The sequence below is a fragment of the Chlorocebus sabaeus genome, chromosome 20, assembly GCF_047675955.1.
Source record: "Chlorocebus sabaeus isolate Y175 chromosome 20, mChlSab1.0.hap1, whole genome shotgun sequence".
Lineage (NCBI taxonomy): Eukaryota > Metazoa > Chordata > Mammalia > Primates > Cercopithecidae > Chlorocebus > Chlorocebus sabaeus.
Window position 1 is genome coordinate 16,014,257 of NC_132923.1, and position 14,765 is coordinate 16,029,021.

The 14,765-nt window shown below is 45.6% G+C and overlaps 1 non-coding gene across 1 annotated transcript; it reads left to right on the forward strand.

Annotated features, from left to right (window-relative positions):
• Positions 1-74, forward strand: TRNAN-GUU (transfer RNA asparagine (anticodon GUU)). The gene has a single exon. It is a non-coding gene; the product is annotated as a tRNA-Asn (tRNA).
• The last annotated feature ends 14,691 nt before the right edge of the window (positions 75-14,765 follow it).

Here is a 14,765-nt window from a genome sequence, read left to right on the forward strand (position 1 = left end):
GTCTCTGTGGCGCAATCGGTTAGCGCATTCGGCTGTTAACCGAAAGGTTGGTGGTTCGAGCCCACCCAGGGACGCTTGTTCCAGCTTTTAAAGCGTTCGTGTATTATCGATCACTAGAGAATCTCCCCCGTTCATGTATTATCGATCACTAGAGAATCTCCCCCGTTCGTGTATTATCGATCACTAGAGACTCTCCCCCGTTTGTGTATTATCTATCAATTATCTATCACTAGAGAATCTGCCCTTTTTCTTCCCATAGTCCTAAATCCTAAAGGTTGGTGGTCCCAGGCCAGCCAGGGATGCCCACTGCAGGGAGGGTTTTATCTTCCCAGGATTCTAGGCACAGTTAACAGAGATCCCTGTCAAGGGCCACTCCCCAGACCCCCCACATCCCCGCCTCACAGATCCATTCAGACAGAGCATCTCCTGAAATGTCATGCTGTCTTGTGCCTGTGTACAAGAAACAGAGACCAAATGAGTCACTTTTGGTGCTGATAAAATCCTCATGCTGCCCCTTATAGGCTTGGATGGGTTATATGCCAGCCTCAATGTTTTCATTTTTAATAGGAGGCCTAGAGAGATGTCCTATCCCCTAGATGTGCTGGATTTACTGATTGCTCTATCAATGATATGGATAGAAAGTGGAATCATTCATCATCATAATAATCCTCTCCATCATTTTTGAAAACAGCATTTCTTATCTGTCAGTTTGTGCATGATTTATTTAACCCTTTTCAAAATGTGTTTGAAATGAGGTTGGCTTCATGGTTTTAGGATTTCAGAGAATCCTGAAATCGTCATTCTTGCACACATACCTTTGGCCACTGATAGTTCTATAGTAGTGTAGAGAACGTGCCACTGCCATATTACAGGCTTTTTAATGTTTATTTTTAGTTTTTGTGACAGGGTATCATTCTGTCTCTCAGGCTGGAGTGCAGTGGTCCGATCGCGTCTCACTGTAGCCTTGACTTCTCAGGCTCAAGCGATCCTCCCGTCTCTCAGCCTTCCCAGTAGCTGGCACTACAGGCGTGGGCCATTTTGCCCTGCTAATTTTCGTGTGTTTTGTAGAGAAGGGGTTTCACCATGTTGCGCAGGCTGGTCTCCAAACTCCTGGGCTCAAGCAGCTCCGCAGCCTTGCAAAGTGCCAGGATTTACAGGCATGAGCAACTGCAACAGGTCTTATGTAATGCCTCTAACTTCAGCACTTTTAGCAAATTTATCTTCTGCGGGAGAGGTACCAACTCATATTCCAATTTATTTCTCAACTCTAATACTGTCCCTTTCTTCATTTACTTGCTGGCACAACAAACGTTCTCCCCCTTCCCCCACATTTTTTAGACTAGGTCTCACTCTGTCACCCAGGATGGAGGGCAGTAGTGTGATCTCAGGTCACTGCAGCCTCCACCCCGTGGGCTCTAGTGATCCTCCCACCTCAGCCTCCAGAGTAGCTGGATCTACAGACATGCACCACCACATTCAGCTTTTTTTTTTTTTTTTTTTTGTAGAGATAGGGCCTTGCTATGTTGCCCAGGTTGGTCTCCAACCCCGGAGCTCAAGAGATCTATTTGCCTCAGCCACCCACAGTGCTGGGTTTTCAGGTGTGAGCCACTGTGCTGGCCATGAGCCTGTGATATTCTAATAAGGGGACAGGTGCCTTCCTGGCTTAACTAAGGGGAGGGGACAACAGAAGGACATGGTGGACATTACACATAGATATTCTGTTGCACAGGATGGACAGCAAAACTTCTAAGACATTTTCTTTTCTTTTCTTTTTTGAGACAAGGTCTTTCTCTGTTGCCCAGGCTGCAGTGCAGTGGCACAATCACAGTTCACTGCAGCCTGAACCTCCTGGGCTCCAGTGATCCTCCCACCTTAGCCTTCCAAGTAGCTGAGACTACAGGTATGCACCATCATACGTGGCTATTAAGAAAAATAATAATTATGTAGAAATGTGGTCTCACTAAATTGCCCAGGCTGGTCTCCAACTCCTGAGCTCAAGTGACCCTCCTGCTTCAGCCTCCCAAAGTGCTGTGCTGAGATTACTGGCATGAGTCACCATGGTCGGCCCTGTTTCTTTTTAAAATTTATTTATTTTGAGTCAATATTTTATTTTCTCTGGAAAGATAAAGTGAACAAGTTTTTTTTTCAGAAACAGGCCTAGGGTATGGGCCCAATGATACCCTGATCCACCCCTTAGGCTTCAATCACCCTTTTTAAAGTAGTTCATAAGCTAACTTGTTGGAATTCAGACAAAATGATAGCATGGGGAAAGCAGTGTATTGAAAACCATTGCCTACGATTGTGCAAAAGGTTTATTCTTACTGTGCCATCTGTTCTGGCCCAAACATAATCCTGGAAAACCCCTTCACATGTCACAGGGACATTGTACCTTTAGGACCCTTCGAGACATGGCAGTTAGACTGTATCCAGCTGTCTCCATCTCAGGGTCACAGATACCATCTGGTGGTAATTTGTATATGCTCTCACTGGGGTGAAGCATTTCCATGCCAATAAGTCACAGCCCAAGCAGCAGGCAGGCTGTGATTAGAAAAAATCATTCCTCATGGGGAGTGCCATCTGATCTCCATAGCAACCGAGGAACACACTGTATCAGGCAGGTAGTTGGATCCATTTGCAACGTTTGGCCTATGTCCCAACATTTCCATTGTGATTATTACCCCTAATCCTCTGGACTGGTGCAACTCAATAATGATACAATAAAAACCCAATCGACAAAACTAACAGAAGTTTTTAACCTTCCCTGGCCAAAGATCCCCCACTGTTTCTGGAAAAGTTTCACTCTCTCACTTTGAAATGAGAACAGGAAGACCCATGCAGTGGTTAGATGAAGGGGCTTATGAACCTGTACTGTACTTCTTAAAGGTAACATTCTCTGTCATTGCTAAGGTCTCACAAGACTTCTTACCGAGAGCTCCGAATTAATAAAGGATGCCTTTCATAATGAGCTGCTGGGAGATGAAAATATCAAAAATTATGGCCTATAATCTGGAGATCTGGAGATGTTGTTTACTGGAAACATCAAATAAAATATTCGCTCCAAGTCCACTGGAGGGCACCAAATAGATATTATTAATATTAATGTTTTCCTTTCTTTCTTTCCTTCCTTCCTTCCTTCCTTCCTTCCTTCCTTCCTTCCTTCCTTCCTTCCTTCCTTCCTTCCTTCTTTCCTTCCTTCCTTCCCTCCCTCCCTCCCTCCTTCCCTCCTTCCCTCCTTCCCCTCTTTCTTTCTTTCTCTTTCTTTCTTTCCTTCTTTCCTTCCTTCCTTCCTTCCTTCCTTCCTTCCTTCCTTCCTTCCTTCCTTCCTTCCTTCCTTCCTTCCTTCCTTCCTCCCTCCCTCCCTCCCTCCCTCCCTTCTTTTTTCCTCCCTCTGTTGCCCAGGCAAGAATGCAGTGGCGCAATTATGACTCACTGTAGCCTTTAACTCCTGGGGTCAAGCCATCTTCCTTCCTGAGTCTCCCAAGTAGCTGGGACCAGAGGTCTGGGCCATGGCACCTGGCTCATATCAGGTATTATTGCCCAATCTCTGTGGCAGTAAACATAAAGGCGTTGACACACAGATGCATGTTTCTCATATCTACAAGGCAGCTCTCCAGAGTGGATATCTGTCAGTGAGGTTTTCACTTAAAGGTGACCTGCAATATCCCTGACCAAGATGGCAAGTAGCTGACATCCGTTGTAGCCCACTTCCACCCAAGACACTGGGCCGTATAACCAGTTATTCACAATTCCAGTGCTTACTGCAACTGAAATGGTTGATCGTTTTTTTCTGTTGGCTGGAATATGTACACTGTTAGGGCTCCTTTAAGTTGTAGGGGTCCTCTCTTGGTGGTTTTGGTAAAATCACCCTATATGCATATTCTCGAAAGATATGACACACTAGTCCTATTGCGTGTATGTGTATATATATATACCTACATACATAGCAAAATGCCTGTGATCAGATTGTTGTTTTACTGTCCCTAATTAATTTGATTACAGCAGGGAGGGATAATTCTCTGATCAGAATCTCACAAACCATTGCCACTGTAGGAAATTTGACAAGGTGCTGGGTTTGCCACCTTAAACCACCAACCACTTTTGGCCATAATGACCGTTGGTACATCCTCTGCTAAATTTCACCAGTATTCCCCCTGATTGCATTCATGATGCAACTCGGGATCACATCAAGCAAAACCTCTTTATCGAATCTGTCTTACTCTTCCTAACCTTCCTGCCCCAGGTCTCAGTTTAAATCATCATAATTGTACTGTCAAAATAACTGCCTGTAATCCCAGCACTTTGGGAGGTCGAGGCAGGAGGATCACTTGAGCCCAGAAGTTTGAGACTAGCTTCCTGGGCAAAATGGTGAAACAATGTCTCTACAAAATATACAAAAATTAGCCGGGCATGGTGGTACCCAACTGTAGTCCCAGTTACTCAGGAGTATGAGGTGAGAGGATGACTTGAGCCCAGGAGTTCAAGCCTGCAGTGAATCCTGATGACACCACTGCACTCCAGACTAGGCAAAAGAGTGAGACCTTGGCTCAGAAAGTAAATAAATAAGCTGGGTGTGGTGGTGTGTGCCTGTAACTCCAGCACTTGGGAGGCTGAGGTAGGATGATTCTTTGAGCCCTGAAGGTCAAGAGGTCAAGACTGTACTGGGCTGTGATGTTGCCACAGCACTCCAGCCTGGGCAACAGTGAGACCCCGGCTGCACACACACAAAAAAAATCGGAGACATCAACCAAACAAAAAAATTGCTGCCTCACTCTGAAATGACAGTGGTGAACACCATGATGCTATTGGAAAGCTAAGACAAAAACACTCCCTCCTGCTATCAGGATCCAACCTGCCCTCTTGCTCTAACATGTGTGAACCATGGTTTAAATGCTGAAAGCTGATGTAACCAAATTATACTACACCTACCTGTTCTGCACCAGCATTTATTTTGTCTCTGGAGGAGATCACCATTCAGGGCCCTTAAATGTCTAAGGACATGGAATGATGAAGTGCAATGTCTTTTTAGGATATTTGGTCATGCCTGTACATATATACCTCTGAAGAAACCCAACATTGGAAGAGTGGGGAGGCCGAGGCGGGTGGATCACCTGAGGTCAGGGGTATGAGACCAGCCTGGCCAACATTGTAAAACCCTGTCTCTACTAAAAATACAAAAATTAGCTGGGTATAGTGGTGTTCACATGTACTCCCAGCTACTCAGGAGGCTGAGGTAGAAGAATCACTTGAACCTGGAAGGCAGAGGTTGCAGTGAGCCAAGGTCATGCCACTGCACTTCAACCTAGGAGACAGAGAGAGGCTCCATCTCAAAAAAAAAAAAAAAAAAAAAAAATTGGAAGAGTATCCTCACTAGGCATGTCCACTGCCTGGCCATTAAGAAGATAGCTGCAAACATTTTGGGGGGAGCACAGACCTTTTACTTTGATGGGATGTTGCCTCCCATGGTTAGAAATCCTTCTTTTACCTTAGGTAACATTGCTGATAAAAATTGAACATGGTGACTCCGGCCTATAATCCCAGTGATTCAGAGGCTGAGGTGGAAGGATCATTTAAACCCAGGAATTCCAGGCTGAAGTGAGCTATGATGGCGACACTGCACTCCAGCCTGGGTGACAGATCCACTCCTTCTCTCTGAAAGAAAAATAAAGAGTCCGGGTTTGGTGGCCTATGCTCGTAATCCCAGCACTTTGAGAGGCTCGGGTGGGAGGATTGTTTGAGCTCAGGAATTTGGGACCATCCTGAGCAAGATAGGGAGACCCTGTCTTTCAACAAACAAACAAAACAAACAAACAAACAAACAAAAACAAAATTAGCCAGGCATAGTGGTGCATGTCTGTAGTCCCAGCTACTCAGGAGGCTGAGGTGGGAGGATTGCTTGAGCGAGGGAAGTGGAGGCTGCAGTGAGCCAAGACTGCGCCACTGCACTCTAGCTTAGACAACACAGCAAGACTGTGTCTTTAAAAAAAAAAAGAAAGAAAAAAAGAAAGACAAAAGAAAGAAACAAATATTGCTGATGAAACTGTAGCCTCTTTCACAGCTCAACACAAAGCTATTTATTCACGGGCTAAGGTTGTACTAGATAATCGCATCACTTTAGATGATACATATTTTCAAAGACAATATTATCCTTATTTAAAAATGGGTGGAACCTGGGCATGGTGGCTCACGCCTGTAATCCCAGCACTTTGGGAGGCCGAGGCCAGTGGGTCACCTGAGGTCAGGAGTCCGAGATCAGCCTGGCCAACATGGTGAAACCCCGTCTCTACTAAAAATACAAAAATTAGCCGGGCCCAGTGGCATGTGCCTGTAGTCCCATCAAGTTGGGAGGCTGTGGCAGGAGAATCGCTTGAACCCAGGAGGCAGAGGTTGCAGTGAGCGGAGATTGTGCCACTGCACTCCAGCCTGGGAGACAGAGAAAGAGTCTGTCTCAAAAAAACAAAACAAAACAAAAACAATGGGTAGATTCAGCAGCACTCACAAGAGTTCATAAAAGGAATGTACATTGTCAACTGATAGTGTGGAGAGAGCAGCCGCCTGCCCACCTGGTTGTGATCTCTGCACAACGCTTGCCCACAACCTCCTCTTCCACTTAATACAACACAGCCCAGAACACACAAGGGGAGAGCCACAGCCACAGCAGCCTCCGCAGCCGGCTTTAGATGATAGATTTAGCTGAGCAGGGAGGTGGATGTGTGCTGGTTACAACGTCTTGTTGCGTGTCCATATATAAATACTTTCCATGAAGTAGAACTTCATCTAGAAAAAAATTAGAAGTCATTTGGCTACAAGAAATCATGAAAGAAGATCTGGGATGTGATGTTTTCCCTGATGTTTTTAGTTGGCTCCCTAATGGAATAGGAATAGGTTCCCTTACTATTCTGGCATACAGATTCTCTTTGTGAATCTCATTCTTGTGTGCATTATATGTGTTCTATTCAAATTATGAATGTTATATATTTCTTGTTTTACTTTTGAGAAAACTGATTTTATGATATCTGAAGACTAGAGATGATTGAACAAATGACAGCTGTAGACTTAACTGAGGTCTCTCTCTCCTCTTTTCTTCTTTTTTTTGTTTTTCCTTCTCTGTGACATCCTTTCAACTGGGCTTTGTGGTGCTCTTAAAAATTCCTCAGTGAGGCGGCTCCTTTCCTCCCCCGCCCTCAGCCTGGGAAAGATCATCTGGGAATGAGCCTTCCTGGCAAAGAGGGACACCTTGGCTGAGCTTTTGATCATCAGTGCTTTCAAGAAGAAAGATTTTTAAAAGAAATTTTATCTGAGGAATGTGAGCCACTTCACATGATCAGAGAGACATTAAATCAAGACAGCAACCACTTTCTTCTTCCTTCCTTTTGAGCTATGTATTCATCTGTTGGAACTGCTTGCTATCACCCCAGGTAGCTGTAAATTAATCTAATAATGCCACACCAAACACTATATTCCACGCCATATAACAACGGATAGCCAAGCTCTCATCAATGCTATTTCTGAACATCAGTGAGAATTCCGGACAGGCACCTTTCTATCAGCCCATCGTGCGTCCTCCCTGTTGACCTTTAAAAACCTGCTTGTGACAAAGGCCAAAGGGAGTTCAGACCCAAAGTTCTTTGGGTGTGAGTCTTCCAGGCAGCTGCCTTCACGTTGGCTCAAGTAAACTCTAGATTCTATTTTGTGCTTCAGCCTCTTTCTTTTAGGTCAGCATGTTCAGCAACAGTAGAATAAATAAATAAGTTGGCCTATATTCATACAAAGGAATACACCCAGAAACAAATAACCACATGAATAACATGAACAATTCTTAGATGTAAGACTGAGTGAAAGAAGTCAAACCTATGCCTCTGCTCCTGATACCAACTTTGCAAAAATTATAACTGGGACAATTATCACAGCAAAAGAGATCTGACCTAACTGATTCCATCTTGTTTCTAACATCCAAGCTGTCCTTGTTCAATCCTGGGCACAGGCCAAAATAACTTTGAGAGGAACTTAGTTTATGGTTTAGCCGTGAAACAAAGACGATAACAGCCCTTTCCCAAAACAAACCCCCTTCCTACCTGGGGACTAGACTGCCTTTGCAGGACTAACAAATTAGCCACAAAATTAGAAATGATGGTTTAGGAGTCATGCAGCCTCCAGCTTACGATTCTAAACCTCCCCAAATGTACCTGGGGATCACATCACTATAGTAAAACCTAAGATCGGTACATGAGCTATTTTGTAGACACTACACTCGATGCATCAGCTGGCACCACCCAGATGGATAAACCAGCTCATCTGACCTTGTGGCCCCCACCCAGGAACTGACTCAGCTCAAGAGGATGCTTTAGCTCCCTCTGAGTTCATCTCCGACCTGACCAATCAGACTCCCAACTCACTGGCCCCCAATCACCAAACTATCCTTAAAAACTCTGGTCCCAGAATGCTCGGGAAGACTGATTTGAGTAATAATAAAACTGGTCTCCCACACAGCCGGCTCTGGGTAAATGACTTTCTTTATTGCAATTCCCCTGTCTAGATAAATTGGTTCTGTCTAGGCAGCAGGCAACGTGAACCCATTGGGCAGTTATACTCCCCCAAAACCCACTACATACTTTATGATTCAGTTTATATGAAAGCAAAGGACAGGAAAAACTTGCCTGATAGATTTGATGTCTGTGGAGTATTGTCAGAGTTTGGGGTTGTATTCTACAGATTAACAGTAATCTGTTAAGCACCTCAAATAAAATTTCCCCCAAATATATATACACACACATTTTTTTCCCCCAAATTTGGACCACTTTGTTTCTGTCTTTGCAGAGCATAAAGTGCTAACATGAGGTAAGTGCTAAGGTCTAGAGAAGGCTGTGGAAGAGATGACATACTCCAGCACCATGCCTGAGTGTCCAGTGTGCTCTGCTGGCAGCATATTTGTACATTGCTGTATTTGAAAAAATCCTACAAGATTCATGAAATTGGACCACCGTCTTTATAACACTACTAGGGGTAAAACCAGTAAGGATGGCTGGTTTGAAGTCATCTGAGCAGCCTCTCTGGTTTCATAGATATGGTTTCTCTCTGATATTGAACGACTTGTAATTTCAAGTAGAATGCTACATCACAAGGATAACGATGTGAAGGGAACCAGTTTCCTGTGTAATCCTACATGTTTTAGTCTGCGCATTACAAGTCATTATTTGAAGAAGAGTGGACAGGCTCCAGCTGTCTGCCAAAGAGGTCCTCGTGGACAGGCTCCAGCTGTCTGCCAAAGAGGTCCTTGGCAACACAGTCTAAGAACCGGCTTCTGGGCGGGCGTGATGGCTCAGGCCTGTAATCCCAGCACTTTGGGAGGCTGAGGCCAGCGGATTACCTGAGGTCAGGAGTGCGAGGTCAGCCTGGCCATCAAGTTGAAACCCGGTCTCTACTAAAAATACAAAAATTAGCCGAGCTTGGTGGCATGCGCCTGTAATCCCAGCTACGCGGAAGCCTGCGGCAGGAGAATCGCTTCAACCCGGGAGGCGGAGGTTGCAGGGAGCCGAGATCATGCGACTGCATTCCAGCCTGGGCGACAGAGCGAGACTGGGCGCCAAACCAAAACCAAAAAACTACAACAGAAACGCCCGCTTCTTTGGGGAAGACCAGGGACGGGGAAGGGAGGGAAAGGAGAGGCAGACGTCACTGTCGCCGCAGGCTGTGGCAGCAGGTTGTTCGGCTGAGTTGGCGCAGATGGGGCGGAAGAGCAGACGGGGACCGGGAACGCGCTGTCGGTGACATCACGGAGAGGGCGACTTCTATGTAGATGAGGCAGCGCTGGGGCTGCCGCTTCGCCACCGGCTGCTTCGCCACGAAGGAGTTTCCGTGCTGTGGGAGCGAGCCCAGGACCGCTGGTCGGACCTGAGAGTCCCAGCTGTGTGTCAGGGCTAGGAGGGCTCGAGGGTGCGCGGGGCAAGTGACCGTGCGTGTAAAGGGTGAGGCGTATGAGGCTGCGGCGGGGCGGAGGGTCGTGAACTCATACTTACCTGGCAGGGGAGATACCATGATCACGAAGGTGGTTTTCCCAGGGCGAGGCTTATCCATTGCACTCCATCTAGAAATTCATCAAGGTGAATTTCTAGAACAGGCAAAACTAACCTGTATAGTGACAGAAACTACATCATTGATTGCTGGGGTCGCGGGGGAAGCAGGACTGACTGCAAAGGGCACGAGAGGACCTTTTAGAGTAATAGACAGGTCATCAAACATGAAATGGATGCGTTGTACCATAGTCAACTCACACCTTACTCAACTTGGTTGTAAAAAGGAATAAGAAAACCACTCCAAATCTTAATGTCTTCTACTCAATTTAGTGTATGTTTACTCTTAGAGGATTCCTTTAGAAAAATGTCTCTCTAACAGTGCTAGGGAGTTGAGGAATTCCGTCACTTCTGTTTCTGTCTCTTTGTCTGCAGTTAAGTTCATGCACTATTAAATGGGATATTTGTAAAATAAAAATAGAGTCTAAGCTAAATTTTGTAAAAGCATACATATATGCATCTTTATTATTTTATTATTTTTTCAGGTATATATATCCTTATTATTTTTTCTTCTTTTTCTTTTTTGGGGCCTGGCGGGGATAGTCTAGCTAAAATATACATTCCTGTCTCTGTAGATATACCACAAGACCTTTACTCCAGTGTTGTCCAAATGTTATGAGAAATTAATTTTGAACTGAAAGTGCTCAAAAATTTGACATATGTTTACATCTTCTCTACTGTTAGTATGGTCTATGCTTAGCATGTATAATTTTTTTTTTTTTTAAAGACAATAGCTTAACAGTGATTTGGAAGAAAAATATGTACCTATGTTAAGAGTAGTTAATTCCAGGAGGTGTGAATATGGATGACCAGTTATCTTCCCCTTTATGAATTTTTTAAATTTTTAAATGGAAAATCCTCAATGACCTGGAAATGGAAGAACAGATTAGATTTGGAAAGGGTGTGGGGCAGGTGAGAGGAAAATGTGAAGGGAAGGACAAACCCAGTTCTGGCAGGACTGTGTTTAACTTGAAGGTTTCTGGGGAGCAGTTGTTGGGATAAGAAGAATATGGGGGAGGCAGGAGAATCATGAAAATATTTAGGACAGTGTATCGCCTGTTTTATCATTCCTCCTCCTTTTGTGTTTCTTCAAGAGAAATATACAGACTTACATTTCTTTTCAAGCATGCTTACCATTTGTGTTTCTCTTTTATTAATGTAACTGCCCAGTAGGTTTATCTTGCCGATTGCCCAGGTAAGCCAATGGAGCTGAGAACATCAGGCTTTCTACAATAGAGAAAGAATTTAATAAATGCAGAGGTAGCTGAGTGACCAGGACAGGGATTTATTATTACTCAAATCTGTCAAAATTCAAAGACTAGGGTTTTTTGTTTGTTTGTTTGTTTTTTTAAGGATAGTCTGGCGGGCAGGGGGCTAGGGAATGGGCAAAGCTGATTGGTTGGGTTGGGGATGAAAACAGTGTCAGAGCTTGTTTACTGCACTGAGTCAGTCCCTGGGTGAGGGCCACAGGACCAGATGAGCCAGTTTACCGGTCTGGGTGTGCCAGCGAGTCCATCATAAGTCAGGGTCTGAAAAATATCTTGAACACCAATCTAAGGTTTAACACTAATAATGTCATATAAAGGCACAGCTGGGGAGCTTAGGAATCATGAGGCTTCTGGCTGCGTGGCTCCTGAGCCATAATTTCCAATCTCGTGCCTAATTTGTTAGCTTTGCTAAGGAAGTCTGATCCCCAAGAAAGGAAGGAGTTTATCTGGGGAAGGGGTGATCATCTTTGTTTCAGACTTAGACTTGGAACTAAACTTCTCTTAGTTAGCCTGACCTATGCCCAGGAATGGACAAGGGCAGCTCAGAGGTTAGAAGTAAGATGTCGTCAGTTAGGTCAGATTTCTTTCACAGTCATAGTTTTCCTATGTCAGGTTTTTCTCACTGTCTTAATTTTTGCAAGGGTGATTTTGTTAGGAGCAGTATAAACGCAGTGGTTCTGAGAATGTCCTCTGGAGCCAGGCTGCCTTCACTTCAAATTCCTGCTTTCAAATCCTCCTTTGCTGGCTGAGTGACCCTGGGCAGGTCACTTAACGTCTTTGTGCATCTCAGTTTTCTCATATGGAAGATGAAAGTGATGGTGTGACCTCTGCCTGAGGTAAGGACTAAATGAGTAAACGTATGCACATCATCAACTGTGCGTGACATGTGGCACTTTGTGATTCAGGCACAGTTGATGATGTGCATATGTTACTCATGTGCGTGTTAGCTCTTGTATTTTGCCTGCAACACTGCACAAAGAGCAGATGTGATGAAAATCATTTGTACTGAAGTTACAGCAGTGATACTTTCCAGTGGCCGTGCACCCTCCTAGGGAGACTGCAGCAATCCTCTCACCAGCAGTAACCTCCTGGGCTGGGAGGTTCCAGGAAGGCCTCTCAATCTCCAGCAGGTTTGACCCTCAAGGAGCTTCAGGGAAGGAGCTAGAGAAGTATTTCTATTTGGGAGGAACTGGGAGTTTATTAGCTCATCCATACAGCTCATCCAAAGAGGAATAATGATTCAATTTCTGGCTTCAAATCTGCCCCAATAAAATTCTTATAGTTTTGACCGGGTCCAGTGGCTCACGCCTGTAATTCTGGCAGTTTGGGAGGCCGAGGCGGGTGGATCACCTGAGGTCAGGAGTTTGAGACCAGCCTGGCCAACATGGTGAAACCCCATCTCTACTAAAAATACAAAAAGTAACTGGGCATGGTGGCGGGTGCCTGTAATCCCCGCACCTCGGGAGGCTGAGGCAGGAGAATCGCTTGAACCCGGGAGGCAGACGTTGCAGTGAGCTGAGATCACATCATTGCACTCCAGCCTGGATGACAGCACAAAACCCTGTCTCTCTCTCTCTATATATATAACCCAAGATGTTATATTTTGGTGTAGCATGCCATGAACCCCATCATGCTCATGCAACAAAACCCAGAATCTTTGAAGAGTGATGACTACAAAATATTTAAATTCAAAATACAAATGATGACCAAGTAGGGTGGCTCATACCTGTAGTTTCAGCAGGGAGGTGCAGGGAGGCCCAGGCAGGTGGATCACTTGAGTTCTGGAATTCGAGAGCTGCCTGGCCAATATGGTGAAACCCCATCTCTACTAAGAATACAAAAATTAGCCCAGCATGTGGTGCACACCTGTTGTTCCAGCTACTTTCAGCGGGTGGGGAATGAGTGGGCTGAGGATCAACTGAAACAATATCATATTTACAAATGATTTTTTTTCTATAAGGCTAGTCAAGTGAAGCAGTGGAAGTGGAGAAGGAACAATGAAACCTGTAACTGGTTGTGATCAATTATTTGTAAACAGGAATGAATTTTTTATGCACTATACACTGTTGTCAGATTTACATATGCTGCAAAACTGTAGGTGAACAGCAGTGCCCTGGTCTCTTCCTACACTTACCTCTAGGGATAACAATTTTTAACGCGTGCAGTCAACCTGTACATAAATATTGTTACTCTTTGTCCAATTTTCCTCCCCAGGCCCTGCAGTCCAGCCTGCAAGGGGAAACAGAGTTTGTGTGTTTCCTTACCTTCTAGTCCACTCCAAGAAACCAAGAAGGCGTCATCTCACCCCCCTCAACCCCGGCTCGTCCTCCAAACTGAGCCCTTCCTTCAAAGACCGAGGTGATTTTCAGTCCTTCGTAATCGCTCTCAGCCCCAAAATATGAAAATGAGAGCGATGTTCCTGAGCGCCTGAAGCGACATCTTAGTTCGCTCCCAAGAGCCATCAGGAAGCTCATCCCAAGTGCTCTGAAGAGCAGGAGAGAACATTTTTAACTCTGGTAGCGTCCTAAGGAGTCTTCTTCTTGGGGCAGGGTTCTGACGGGACGAGGGGGAGCCCCACCATCAGGGACTCGCCCCTCAGAGCTGCTCAGGCTCCTCTTCCCCGTGGTGCCGCGGGAGCTCGGCCGGGGCGGAGGAGGATCAGAACCTGCACTCCCAGACCGTGTGCTTGAAGAGGCCGCCGGGAGGATTTCTCTTTCCGGCTCAGATCTTGGGATAAATAAATGAGATTTCCCGGAGTCAGGTTCCGAAGTTCAGTGAAACAGCGACTTTTAGGGTCGGCAATAGAGACGTAGGCGCTAAAGATTCGGCATAAAAATCTGAATATGAAGAAGTGAATAAATTAACATTTGGAATCAGATGGGCCATGTGAATAAAGCAGTGCTACTCCCAAGTTAGGTCTCCAACCATCGACCCTAAGCTGAGACACAATCTCCAATGACTGAGTTAACCCCATCAAAATTTCTCACGCCACCATTTACTTACCAAAATGACAATGGGTGCCATTAGGAGATTTCTCAGGTGAAGGGAATCTCCAGGTCTAGGACTGGGGCGGCAGCCTTTTTAGTGGAGGAGACCTCTCACCCCGAGGCGGGGGAGCGGGAGGTCCGGGCCTCCGATTGCTGGGTGCCACGAGGCTCGCCCAGGAAGGGGACCCTGCAGGCTCAGTGATCCCGACTGGATGATTTGGCAATTTCCCTGTGGTCCCGGTCACTGTAAAAACCCGGCTTCTGGGACCCCGAACACCGAAGAGGGGACAAAGAGCGCGGGGGACATCACGAGGCTTAGACAGCGGGAGCAGAAGGGACACGGAGGCCCGCAGCTCAGAGCTTCTGGACGTCAGTGGAATCCCCATTCCATTTAGGGAGTAAAACACGGCACTACCGTCCTAATTAAACAGAAAGGTACACAA